At 43.2% G+C, this 14,216-nt stretch overlaps 1 protein-coding gene across 3 annotated transcripts in view; it reads right to left on the minus strand.

The window, feature by feature from the left end:
• The window catches only part of CUNH18orf25 (chromosome unknown C18orf25 homolog), an 83,507-nt gene extending 69,873 nt beyond the window's left edge, over positions 1 to 13,634 (minus strand). Inside the window, exon 1 of one of the 3 annotated variants that reach the window (XM_028783222.1) lies at positions 13,585 to 13,634. The gene's annotated coding sequence lies outside the window, so the exon portion shown is untranslated. Of the gene's footprint in view, positions 1 to 13,025; positions 13,301 to 13,584 lie in introns of those variants that run through there. The other 2 variants (XM_028783221.1, XM_028783223.1) reach the window with 2 other exon arrangements.
• Between the last annotated feature and the right edge of the window lie 582 nt (positions 13,635 to 14,216).

The following is a 14,216-nucleotide window of genomic DNA, read 5'->3' on the forward strand; positions in this document are numbered from 1 at the left end:
GCTAAGCGAAGCGAAGCGAAGCAAAGCAAAGCAAAGCGAAGCAAGCATGCTGTAATCTGGAGCTTCAAATGTATCCCTATAGTAGACCATGATGCCTTGGGTTTGATCTCTAGCACATAAAAAACAAAGTATACCTATACTGACAACTACCTTTAAATAATTCTATTTTAGGTTTTGAGATCAATTTATTAATTTTTATTACTGATCATAACTAGCCTGAAATAAATACTCATTTCTAAGAAAAGAATATGTAGGTCAATGACCAAGATATATTTAGAAAGATATATTTAGAACACTTTCTGAATTTCCACCCTGCTTCAAGCCTGGACCATGCTACACTGACAACCTATTTTAATCAAATATAAACATTCTAAACATCTAGGTTTCTACAAAAAATGAATTCGATTGTAATGCTTTAAAGACAAGAGTTGTTGCTGGAGCTGGGGCTGGAGCTCACTTGGTAGAGTGCTTGCAGAGCACACACAAAGCCAGCCCAGGGGTGATGCTGAGCACCACAGCAACTGAGGATGCTAGGGCAAGCCTATCAACTGTCTTAAAACTAAGGCTACTCATCCTTGAGAAGCCCACACTCACAGTGCCCGAGGTATATCTTCTTTCTCAGTGCTTCTCTTACTTTTAACCCTCTGGGGTAAGATCTGTGTTATGATATCCTTAATAGGGCAAAGCATAGTGGTACACACCTTCAATTTCAGCACTCCAAAGGCAGAGGTGGCAATGGATCTCTGCTAGTTCCAGGCCAGCCTGGTCTACATATCAAATTCTAGGCCAGCCTGATCTACATATCAAATTCTAGCCCAGCTAGGGCTACATAGTAAGGGGGTAAAAAGGGAAGGAGGAAGAGGAGGAGAAAGAATCGCAGAAGGTTAATTAACCCAACTCTGCTTCAAATGAGTAAATAAAAGTTTGCTTTTATGCTACTGAGGGTTGGAACAAAACCTAATATATACTAGGCAAGTGCTCTACCACTGGGCTACATCATCAGCCCCTTTTTAATTTTATTTTGAAACAAGGTTTGACTCAATTGTTCAGGAGGGCCCTCCACTTGCAAGGCTTCTACCTCAGCTTTTTCCCTAAAGATGGAAAATACACAACTACACTAAGATTTAAAACAGAGTCCTTTAAAATAAGTTTCCCTCAGCCACAGACTCTTTAAAAAAAAAAAAAAAATTTAAGCTAAACATACTAATGCCTGCCTGCAATTTCAGCATTTGAGAAGCTAAAGTTTAAGACCGGTCTGAGCTTTAAAACAAGACTGTCTCAAATAAATAAGCCAGGGACTTAGGAGGCAGAGAAAGGAGAAACATTGCAAATGCATGGTCAGCCTGGTCTACATATTAAGTTCCTGGCTAGCCAGGGCTACACAATGATATCTTGTCTAAACTCTATCCAGCTCCCCCCCTACACATATACACATACACACATACATACACACACATGTGCATACAGTCATACATTTACACTTCTTGAAAAAAGTGTCCTTTGTGCATTCAGGTTGCCTCTGTAACATGTCAGAGACTAGGTGACTTGAACAGCAGAGCTTATTTCTCCCAGTCATAGCAACTACTATCAAGGTTCTGGCAGATCTGTATCTGGCCAGGGTCTGCTGCCTGGCTTACAGAATGCTCCTCCTCACTGAATCCTCACATGGTGGGAGGGAGAAGCAATCTAATACCTCTCCAATGCCCACAGCCAATGTAGCCTGAACACTCCTGATCTCATCTAATCTTTCTCTGGCCTCTTTATAAAGGCACTAATCCCACTCATTCTGGCAGATCCCTTATGACCTAATCACCTCCCAAAGCCCCGCCTTACTAACACCAATGCTGGGAGTAAAGATCTCAACAGATACATTTTGGAAAGACAAAAATTAAGACTATAGCAAAAAGCTTTCATGAAATGTTCTAAATAACCCCTCACTCACAGTCTTAATATTTAACACAAATGGAGAACAAGTACAGCTGAGCATGGTAGGGCATATTCAAGAGGCTGAGGCAAGAACTGGGGATAGGGCTTACTTGGAAGAGGACTTGTCTACGTGTGGTGCCCTGGGTTCTCCCTAGAGGAAAAGAAAGGACTCCTACACGTTGTCCTGTCTTCAACACACATTTCTCTAATAGTTGCAATCAAGAAATCAAGAACACCCCTCAAAAAAAAAAAAAATCCCTAAGAACAAGTTGTGGCCAGGTAAGGTGGCACATGGCCTTTAATCCGTGAACTTAGGAGACAGGGGAAGGAAAATCTCTGTGAGTTCAAGGCCTGCTTAGCCTACATGGTGAGTTCAGGACTGCTAGAGCTATGTAGAGAAACCCTGTCTCAAAAAAAAACAAAACAAAAACAAACCAACCAACCCTTCCCTTAAAAAAAAAAAAAAACAAGTTCTGGGTATTTAATTATACTTATGTAGTTCCTTTGTCTGAGCTATTTCTACACTTAAAAATGTACAATAAAATGTTGACCTGGGATTGTGGTACATGCTTTTAATCCTAGAATTTGGGGAAGCATAGGCTGGTGGGTCTCTGAATCTGAAAGCCTTGATATGTAGCCCAGGACCTTGACATACAGACCAGGCTGGCTTTCACTACTGGCTCTGCTTAGTCTCTTAATCACAGATCAGAACAGGAAACATACAGACTGGAAACAAAGACAAACTGTATGTAACACACAAAGATCAAACTAAAATGCAGCAGGGCTTTCAAACGGTGCTGTGCACATACTTCCTGCTGGTTGGAGCAACTACTGCCACAAAGAAATTTCATGTATTTCATAAGCTAGGAATGCAGTTCAGTGATGACAGAATGTTTACCTAGGATAAGCAAGGTCCTGAGTTCCATCCCTAACACTGGAAAAAAAAGTCAAAAATATGTTATTTTATACATTGTTAAGACAAGCTGGCCCTTCCTACAGTACTGTAAACAGGGCATACACCTACAATTCCAAAGTACAGGAGGCAGAGGCAGGAGGCTGTGAGTTCAAGGACACCCTGAGCTACAGAGAGCACATCTTTAAAAACCAAGGCTTATGGCTGAAGAGATGGCTCAGTGGTTAAGAGTACTTGCAGAGGACCAGGTTCTGTTGCTAGGACCCATGTTGTGGCCCACAGCTCATACTTCCAGTTCTAGGGTATCCCATACCTTCTTCTGACCTCCACTGTACACTCAGATAAAGTACATACTTATTACATGCAAGGTAAACACTCTTAAATAAATAAGTCCCCCAGGATGTAGCTCAGTATAGGATTATTTACCTAGCATGCACAAAGTCCTATGTTTAATCCCCAACACCACATAAAAAAGAAAAAGTATAATAAACAACTATAAAAATGTATTAAATGGAGAACTGCAATACTAGCCATCATCTAAGAAAATTAACATTTGAGTTAATTATTCAGACTAAGGTCACACAAATACATTGCTTCAAAGAGGGTTTTATTGTTTTTATAAAACAGGGTTTCATGTAGCCCAGGCTAGCCTTGAACTCCTGATCTTTCTGCTTACACCTCTCAAGTACTAGGATTACAAGCATAGGCCACTAAGTCTAGTAACAACAGTACTCTAAGTATCAATGCCTCAAAAAAAAAAAAAAGTTGTTTTCCAACAACTTTCAATTATTTGCAAGGATTTTAGGTTAGTTTTTCCACTGAGAAGCTGTAGCACAGACAATGTGAACTATGCAGGAAGATTGGGATTGGAATAGAAACATCTACAGACAAGTTCAAAACAAGTCTTTTCTCCACAGCAAATTCATCTTTCCCCAACTCTCAGAAGGAAACTAAAGAGGACACACACACACACAAATTTTCCCAACTGGAAATGATGAAACAGGAGAAATTCATTAATGGAGCTGGCCAATTACCACCAACAGAGGCTACCATCACAGACAAAACAAAACATGTGCCTCTTGAGGCAAGCACTCAGCATTAACTATAAAGACTCTTTGCCATCCAAGGGGAAAAAACTGACCAAGAAAGAATATACATCACAGAGAAGGAACCAAATAATTCTCATAACAGAGGACATCAATTAGCAAACATGCATGGGCCTGAAGAACATGCTCACCACCACTACAGGAAGAGAACTAACAAATTCAGACTGTGGGAAATTTCCGATTTCTTCATACATGATGTATAAAGAAAAAGAGAGGAACTAGAGATCTAGAGATTACTAAACAATGTAAAGACCGTATTTGGTTCTTGATAAAAACACATTTATAAAATAATGAAGAACCCTGAACACTCCCACAAGACACTTGGAATTATTAACTTTATTATCCTTCATTGTGATTAACAGTTGTTTGGTTTTTCTTTCCTTAAGGGTGAAGTTGGCTGGAAAATGAGTGCCAAAGGGTTGGAGCACATAAAAGGAACACTGAGATTAATAAAGCTGAACAGAGTTATCAGGAACATGTGGGATCTGGCCTAACAAGCCCAGAACTATATATAAACTGCCAGGCTGCAATCATGAAGGCAGCCTTGCACATCTGCCAGCCAACCTTCTCCAAACTGATAGGAGCCCTATGAACAGGCCAGGAGTGATAACAGCCACTCAAGTTACCTCACAGGGCAGATGCTACCACTTCTAGCATGCACCTGGCCCTGCCCCAGGACCAGGAATACAGTAGCATCAAGTAGGAGGCTAAGGAAGTTACCAACTGCAAAAAGCACTTCAGTGAAGAAAAACATTCTAAATCGCTCATTCTAAAGCACCATTACTATAAATCAAGAATAATTTAAGATACAAGAATAATTTAAGATACAAGTTTTAGCTGGGTGGTGGTGGCACACGCCTTTAATCCCAGCACTTGGGAGGCAGAGGCAGGTGGATTTCTGAGTTCCAGGCCAGCCTGGTCTACAGAGTGAGTTACAGGACAGCCAGGACTACACAGAGAAACCCTGTTTCGAAAAACCCAAAAACCCAAAAACCCAAACCCCCTCCCCCCCCAGAAAAAAAGGATACAAGTTTTAATTTCTCTAAGACTCTAAGACATTTGCTCTTATCATTCTAGCTTTCTCAGATGATTCAAAGCATAGGTCACCACTATACTGGAATCTCAGGTGAAAGACAGAAAAAAAGGAAAAAAGGAAGGGAAGTAGGGAGGGAGGGAAGAAGGGAAGAAGGGAGGAAGAAAGGAAGGAAAGAAGGAAAGGCTGTCAAAAACCTATCATATATACATACCTTCAGCTCATAGCAAGTTGTTCTTTGGATTGCAGCTGAGAAAAATAGACAACACTTGATGATTAAATGTTAATTTGAGAATGTTTTTCGAGGCTTAGTGGTCAATAGACAGGGAATTCAGTTCCCAGAACCCATTATCAGGAGGCTCACAACTATCTCCAACTCAAGTTCCAACAGACCCAAACAACCTCTTCTGGCTCACTCAGGCATCTGCACTCATGTGCACATTTTACATTCAAACATACATACATTTAAAAAACAAAAAATAAAGGCATGGTGGCAGTCCTTCAATCCAAGGACTAGGGAAGCTACAAAGCAAGTTCCAGGTCAGCAAAGGCTACATAGTGAGACCTTGCCTCAGAAAAAATTTTTAAAAAGAGTATGCCTTTCACCTAGAAATGCTGGTGCAGGCCTATAAATCACAACACTTGAGAGTGGAATCAGGATGATCAAGAATTCAAGAGTAGCCTTAGCTATGGAGTTAGTCTGAGTCCTATGATATATTAAACATAATTTTTACAAAATTTTTAAAGATTTTATTCATTTTATGTATATGAGTGCTCTATCGGCATATAGATCCTACATACCAGAAGAGAGCATCAGATCCCATTACAGGTAGTTGTGAGCCACTGTGGTTGCTGGGAATTGAACTCAGGACCTCTGGAAGACCAGCCAGGGCTCTTAACCACTGAGCCATCTCTCCAGCCTCCATAAAAATTTTTAAACACCTTTTTATCAGATGGGCATAGTGATTCCTACAATCCCAGATCCAGGAAGCTGAGTCAGGAAGACTGTCTAGAGTTCAAGGCCAGGTTGTGAATACAAAATACCCAACCTTTCTCAATAAATATTTATTTTATTTCCTGTATGTGTGGGTTTGAGCATCACAGTACCCATATGTCTATAAGCAGTCAGAAGACAACTTGCAGGAGTCCATTCTCTCCTTCAATATGAGTCCACAGGATCAAACTCAGATAGTCATGCTTAGTGACTGGGGTCCCTCTTTTGTTTTGTTAGGAGGAACAGGGTCTCACAAACCAAAGCTGGTTCAAACTCACTAAGTATCTGAGGGTGATCTTGAACTCTCAATCTGCCACCTTTCAAGTAATGGGGTCACAGATTTACACCACAACACTTGGCCAAAGAACACGGTTCTAGGATAACACTATGGCAGACAGGAAAGACACTGTTTCAAATCAACTACATGAGGTTTTTCTTCTTAATACAGAAAGGAAAACAACTTTGTTTTCCTAGAGTCTTATACTCCATACCCAACTTCCCTATCCCCAATACCTTTGTCTAACTACACAGCAGCTAACAAAATAGTGACTCTTGATGACACCATTAAAAAAAATCAGTCGGTAATCTTAATTCTCTTATGTCAGCAATGCAAATAAAAACTTAATTTCTAGACTAGTGAAGCGCAATTCTAGTTTAAACACATTCTTAGAAACAGCTGCTCGAAGACAAGATAAAATTTGAGAAAATTCAAGTATCAGAAAACCATACAACAAATTTAAGAGAATATAAGGAAAAAACCACAACATTTAATCTTCAACAAACCATTCATAAATAAAAGCTGAAAAGAAAAGGGGGTGAAGAAGGAGAGAGAGAAGGATGGAGGGGAAGGAAGGGGAGGGCAGAGGAGGGCAGGGGAGGGGAGGGGAAGGAAAAGAGAATGCTGCTCTAGGGGGTGGGGAAAAAAGGCTCAATTGTTAAAAGAAGACTTCCTGCTCTTACAGGAGACCTAAGTTCGGTCTCCAGAACTCACTAAAGGGAGTTTACAGTTGCCTGTAATTCCAGCTCCTGGGGACCCAACACCCTCTTCTGGTCTCCTTGAGTAAACACAAAGTGGTGGCACATATTTACACAAATAAGCACAGATATACATAAAAATAATAAAAATAAAATCTTTTTAAAATTTTTTAATATAGCTACTCCAGAAATAGTAATAGGTTTACCACTGATGCTCTTTGAACAACCAACCATGCTAATTTATTAATACATAAACTTGAATTCCGGTAGAAAAAAATGCATTTTGCAAAGGAACTGGCATTATATTTAGAAAGAAAGACTGTCTGTCTGTCTCCAGGCACTTTAAGCTTAGAGAGTCATTTAAGAAAAACTCTGCTTTCCAAACCTTATTGAAAAGTGCTTACAAAGGAAACCCAGCACTGGCCTACAAGTGCTGTAGTGCTTTCCCTTACAGCACACTTCCTCTCACTCACGTTCTAGGCAGGAAGGAGACGTAGGAATCATCTGGTCCCTACAATCATCTCCTTAGCTAGAAACTTTTATCTACATACCCACCCCACCTTCCACTTTAAAACTAAGTAATGGACTGGTCTACAGCGTGAGTTCCAGGACCGCCAGGACTACACAGAGAAACCCTGTCTTGAAAAACCAAAAAAACAAGAACAAAAACAAAAAAAGAATGTATTAACCGGGCAGTGGTGGCGCACGTCTTTAATCCCAGCATTTGGGAGGCAGAGGCAGGCGGATTTCTGAGTTCGAGGCCAGCCTGGTCTACAGGGTGAGTTCCAGGACAGCCCAGGCTATGCAGAGAAACCCTGTCTCAGAAAATAAATAAATAAGTAAATAAATAAATAAATAAATAAATAAATATACAAGAACCAAGTCTAATCCAGAAATCCCAAACAGAACAACTAACCAAACCTTTTATAAAGGCTAAAGCATTTTAAAGTCATATTAGGAACCACCAGCTAGTTACTACATTTTGATTAAGTCTGTACTTTATATATATATATACATATGTATATATGTCTTTAAGTATGTGTATATACATATGTGTGTATGTGTGTGTATGTGTACATAGATACATGGTTTGCACGTTTCCTCTTCTAGGAGCTCAGAAACACTGAAAAGAACTTTCCTAGCTCACCCTGATCCTTCCTTTTACCACAGGCCCTGTAGGCTGAGTTCGAAAACTGACTGAACATCAATCCCACTCTTCTGAGAGATGCTGCCCACACAAGAAGCACTGTTTCTTTCCCTCAAGTTCAATAATGAGAGTTCTGAAAGAATAAAAGAAGTAGGTTCATTTAAAGACAAAGACTGACAGAATTGTCCTTATAAAGTTTCAGGACAATAGTTGAATTCAAAGTAACTAAAGAAAAATAATCATCAGGGCCAGTAAAAGGGCTGGCAGAGGCACTTTCCCACGGTGGTGGTTTGAATAAGAATGGCCCCATAGGCTCATGTATTTGAATGGTTTGTCCCCAGCTGGTGGGACTGTTTGGGAAGGATTGGGTGTGGCCTTGTTGGAGGAGGTGTGTCACTGGGGCTAGCCCTTGCCACGCCCAGTCTCAGTCTTCCCACTCCCCATCTCTGCCTACTGCTTGTGGATCAGGATGGAAGCTCTGCACTACTGCTCCAATGTCTACCTACCTGCATGCCTTCCAGCACTCTGAATGCTAAGTAGGGGGATCATAAGTTCCAGGCCAATCTGGGCTATAATACTTTGTCTTTAATTAAGCTCTCATTCTAACTGAGAGATGAGGAAGTCATCTTTAAAAACAATTCACAACCCCTCATTAACAAACTAAGAAATCTTCCCCACTTGGCCCTACTCTGTCTACCTCAGCCACTCCCTCCTGAGAGCACAAGGCAACTCAGAGCTTGATAGACATGATTTCACTTAGGCCTGTCCCTAGCAGGAAATGCTTATCTAGAAACTCACCTCAAACCTTAGGTTCAAAGGTTGAAGTTTCTTGAGCATGCTCCATTACAGCTCTATAGAACTGCTGGCAAGTGTTAAGAATCAATAGCTTAGGGCTGAGGATAAAGAGGTGCCAAATGAGGCCAAGGTGTGGTAGTATATGCCTTTAATCCCAGCCCTGACTGACAAGGCAGAAGCAGGCAGGATCTCAGTGAGTTACAGGCCAGCCAATGATACATAGTAAGAGTCATCTCTCCAGAAAAAAAAAAAAAAGTCCCACATGAATATTGTCTTCTTTGTCCACATCTCTTCTAGGTAGTATTAACTTACTGGTCATTATGTCTATTTCATTTTGCCTACATAATTAACAAAACAAAAAATTTGGGCCTCAAATCTTTCTTAATACATTAAAATCACTAGAGGAGGGAGAAGCAAGTAGATCTCTATCAATTAGAAGCCAGTCTGGGGCTTCTAATTGATAGAGAAAGTCCCAAGCCATCCAGGGCTATATAAACTTTCTCAATAAATAAGTAAATAAATAAATCCAGTAATATACTTAAATCAGCATGCAGAGAACACACATTAATAATGTATTTTTCTGGAGTTTTCAAGCATTGTCAATTGAGTAAATACAATATACTCTGTAAGTTATTTCACATACCTACTTAAACGCAGGTTATGAAGGCTATATGAAGTTATATGAAGGTCTAAGATAACTTTTATTAAAGTTACCAAATTAAGGGTTGGGTTGCTACTACACTCAAGCTTTAAAAGGGGAGAAAAATACTCAAATTGCCTATCCATCATGTCTCTTCATGTACGTGTTGGAGCAAGATTGTAAGATTAGTGGTCCCACAAAAACAAAGTCTTGAATAATGAGTAACCACACAAGCTCACAGAAATTATTAGTTCTGTAGTAAACAGATTTATTTATTTCTGAGATTCAACCCCACACTATAATCTAGGCTATCCTGAGTCTCACTATGTCACACATCTTGGCCTTAAAGCAATCTTTCTGCCTCAGCTTGTATTACAGGCATAAGCCATCATACCTGGCTCAGTAAAAAGAATTAAAGTATCAATGTCAGAAATATGAACACAAAAAATCCTAAAGTATTGATATCAACACAAATATTATGAGCAAAATCTTAAAGGCCATACACGAAACACAGAGCTCTAACACAGCGGTTCTCAACCGTCCGAATGCTGCAATCCTTTAATACAGTTCCTCATGTTATGGTAACCGTCAACCATAAAATTATTGTGTTGCTACTTTATAACTGTAATTTTGCTATTGTTATGAATCATAATGTAAATATCTGATATGCCAGATATTTGATAATATCTTGTTATTGTTCGACTCCCAAAGGGGATGAGACCCACAGGTTGAGAGTGCTGCTGTAGCAGAATTGCATTGTACTTGAAAATTAAAGTTAAACTTATCTTCACTATGTAGGGCTTGAATTACTCACATAAAACAAACAGTATCATGAAAGTCTCATATGAATACACATTAAGTGTGAATAATGCCACGAGTAATGGCACACATTTGCGATCCCAACACTACAGAGGCAGAGATAGAAAGACTGCCACAATTCATGGCAAGACTGGACCTTGTCCCTCCCTCAACATTCACACACACCAATAAACACATACATACATACATGCATACATACATACATGCATACATACAAGCTAATGCACTTACAAATGCACTGTGAACTTAATATGAAGCTAACAATGGGCAAGTTTCTTGTTTCAAAATCCGACCCACTTTCCATAAAGCTGAGGTGGCATTTCATTAAGAAATCTGACTTATGGACTGAAAAGATGGCTCAGCACTTAAGAGCACTGACTGCTCTTCCAGAGGTTCTTTGCTCAATTCCCAGTAACTACATGGTAACTCACAACCATCTGTAATGGGATCTGATGCACTCTTCTGGTGTGTCCGAAGACAGTTACAGTGTACTCGTATAAACAGTAATAAATAAAAATATTTTTTTTAAAAAAAGAAATCTGACTTATCTTGCCAACAAGATGGCTTGGTAAGTTAAGACACCTGCCCCAGTGCTTGGGAACCACATGATGTAAATAGAGAACCAACTCCCACAAACGCCTCTAACTTCCACTTAATGAAACAGTACATATACCCAAACATACAAAATTAACTCAAACTGAAAAATCTGAACACTCAAGAAGTTAAGGCAGGACTGAGACTGGCCTGACCTACAAGGTGAGACTGGCTTAAAAAAAACAAAAACCAAGCTGACTAACTTCGTCCTGTAGTTAATTACAGCTATCCTGCCTTTTCTCCTTGTCTTTCAAACTCTATACATTTATTCTGATGTTTACACCCATATTAACAACACTTGCAATCCTAGCTAGCACTTGGAAGATGGAAGCAGGAGAATCACGAGTTCAAAGCCAGTCTGTGCTACACAAAACCCTGTCACACATAAACACACAGTTGGGGTGTGGAGAAGGGGGACAGCGACAGTCAGTGTAGTTTACCACTTTAAGAATTCAGCGTTACACTGCCAGCCACAGTGGCGCCAGCCACAGTTGCCCATGTCTTATTCCCATCACTTGGGAGGCAGAGAGAGGCAAAGGGATCTCTGAGTTCAAGGTTAACCTAGTCTACAAAGCTAGTTCTAGGACATCCAGAACTACACAGAGAAACCCTGTCTTGCAAACCAAAAATGAATACCAAAACAAACAAACAAACAAACAAACAAACAAAAAACAGCATTACTGAGAAGCATGCTAAAGAAAGTCAATTTATATGTTAAAAATATTTTTCTCATGTAATAGAAATGAATTAAAATTTCAGTCAAATTCTTTTTAAAGTAGTATATAGGTCATTGAAGTCAAGTCCATCTTACTTCCTAAATTCAAATTTAATTAATAATTACACATTTACCAGCAGTGCACTATGCACAATACACTCTAGTTAGCATTATAATAGCATACAAATATGATTCTCCAAAAGGGAGGGGGTTATGTTGTAGTTCTTCAAGATAGGAGACGATACATATGTAGGTCTCTAAACTGCATGTTAAAACAAAAGGCAATGCTCTGATTACTGGAGAAATCCAGATTGCCAGGATCAGCAAAACTACACTGCAAAGTTAATAGCCTCGATCCTTAAAATATCCCAAGAGGAGAAAGAGAGCGATTCAAACTGTTAACTTGAGCCTAACGATACCATACAGTAATAAGCTAAGCAAACTGCCAGATCCATTTATAATTAAGTGGCCCAACCCATCGAGGTGGTACGTTGACCCAAACGGATGCAAAGATTCAGATACAAGGGCCAAAAACACTGCAAGCACAAACAGCTCGAGGAGTGAAGGATCTGGAAGGGTTGCACGGGTTCTTTCCTTCAACCGGCGAGCCTCTACTTTGTGATAAAGACAGGGTAATTTGATAGTGAGAATGAATGGCAGTGAGTCTGACAGGGGGCTGCTCCATTAAAAAAAAAAAATACACTATAAAAATACGTGCTTTAGGATAAACGGTGAGAAGTGGTACTGGTGGGGTACTCTGGGAAATCGGGGGAGGCAATAGAGTCCTTAACCCGGGGATCCTCAGAATACATCTGCGCTCGCCTCTAAAGTTGACAAAGTCGTAGGTCAACGTCGGAGACCCACGCACACTGATTCCGGGCATCTGCGGACCGACAGTCGCGGAGCCGGCGAGAGGCCAGCACCAAGCCCAGGAAGCCCTTTCTCGCTCCTCCAAGGCCACCGCGGGAGGGGTCTGTCCGCGGCTCGGGCTGGTGTGGGCACCAGCCTCCCGTACCGAGCTGGAGGAGGGGCCGCCTCCGCTGCTCCCGCGGGCCGGACTCTGCAAAGTTGCTCCAACACAACTCTGCGGCCTGGGGGCTGCGGTCCCTTCAGCCCGCCGTCCCCTCCGTGCCAGCGGCCGCGGGAGGGCACTTCGACGGGCGGGCAGAGGACGCGAGGGTCACCGCGGCGAGCGGGCGAGGGGTCCGGGCCGCGCCTCCGCCGTCGTGACCCCACGCTTGGACGCTGCAGAGCCCGCAGCCCGGCCCCGCTCCCCTCAGCCTCACAAGCACCTCCCCAGGAGGCAGCCCTGACCCCGAGGCTCGCCCCGCAACCAAGGCCGCGGCTCCGCGCCCCTTCGTGCCTCACCTGCGCCCCGCCGTCCCTGCCTCCTCGCCGACCCCGCGCGCCCCGTCGGGGCACGCGCCCACCCGGGCGGCGCTGACGGGCCGCAGACTCGGGCCGCGGCGGCCCCGCCGCCCCCTTCTCCTCAGACAACTCCCAGCGGCGAGCAGAAGAGCGCGGCTAGAGCCCCTGCAGCGGGGCAAGAGTAGAGCTCGCCGCCTCCGCAGCCTCCAACACCAATTCCCTTCAGTCGTCCGCGCCGCCCCAAGAAAATGTCACCAGAGGCCGTTCCGCTCTGCGCCTCACTTCCGCCCGGAACCACAGAGCAACGCCTGCCGGCTAGAGCGGCCGCCGTGGCGGCGGGAACATAGGCTGGCTGGCGGCCGGCCGGGAGCAAGCTGCGCAGCGCCATCTGGCGGCAGGGACGCGCGCGCGCGCGCGCGCCCTTCGCTGAGCGCGGGCTCCTGCGCGCCCTCCGTTCGATCCGGTAACGTCGGTCTCGGAGGGCCGAAATGCCGGGCCCTCCAAACCCCGTGCCTTGAAGGCACAGGGCTCCGTTTCCCGAGGGCTGCCCAGTACTCACCTCACTCGCGAAGCCTTTCCGAAGGAAGCTCACGATGTCCGAATCGTGGGGTCGCTCCAGCAGGGTGTCTGCTCCCTCCTCTCGTCACTTTCCCGCGGGAGCCAACAGCTCGGCTCCCGGGAACCGCTCGTCTCCAACACCCGCACTAATGTCCTGTTCAAGTTTTAGCTCGGGAAACGCCGCGGAGCTTGCGGCGAGCGCGCCACCTGCCGGTGACACGGCCCTCCAGGGGACCCCGCTCCGCCAGCACATGCCTCAGACGCCCAAAATTCCACCTCTGCAGAGTCACTCCTCGGTTTGGCAGCCCGCCCTGGGAAGGGTGACACTCACTACTGGGAGTTCTGCAGACCGGTCCTTAAAAAGGGCGCGGTGCACGTGCTGGGCTCGGGACCTTGAGAAAATGGGATGAGTCTCCGCTTGGCAAGTGGAGAGCTCTAGAGACCGACGCTGAGGACAAGCTAATAATGCAAGGTCTGGCTCCCTACAAGCAGTGCAGGTTTTGAAGGAGAAGAAAATATTGTCATCTGTACCTTTTTTTTTTTTTAATACGGGGAATTGAAATGATCTCTGCAGATTCGAGGCAACCGTTCACCCCTCAGTTACGTCCCCAGAACTTTTTCCAATTTTGAGAC

Source organism: Grammomys surdaster, unplaced genomic scaffold (genome assembly GCF_004785775.1).
Source record: "Grammomys surdaster isolate TR1022 unplaced genomic scaffold, NIH_TR_1.0 1036, whole genome shotgun sequence".
In the NCBI taxonomy this organism is placed as follows: Eukaryota; Metazoa; Chordata; class Mammalia; order Rodentia; family Muridae; genus Grammomys; species Grammomys surdaster.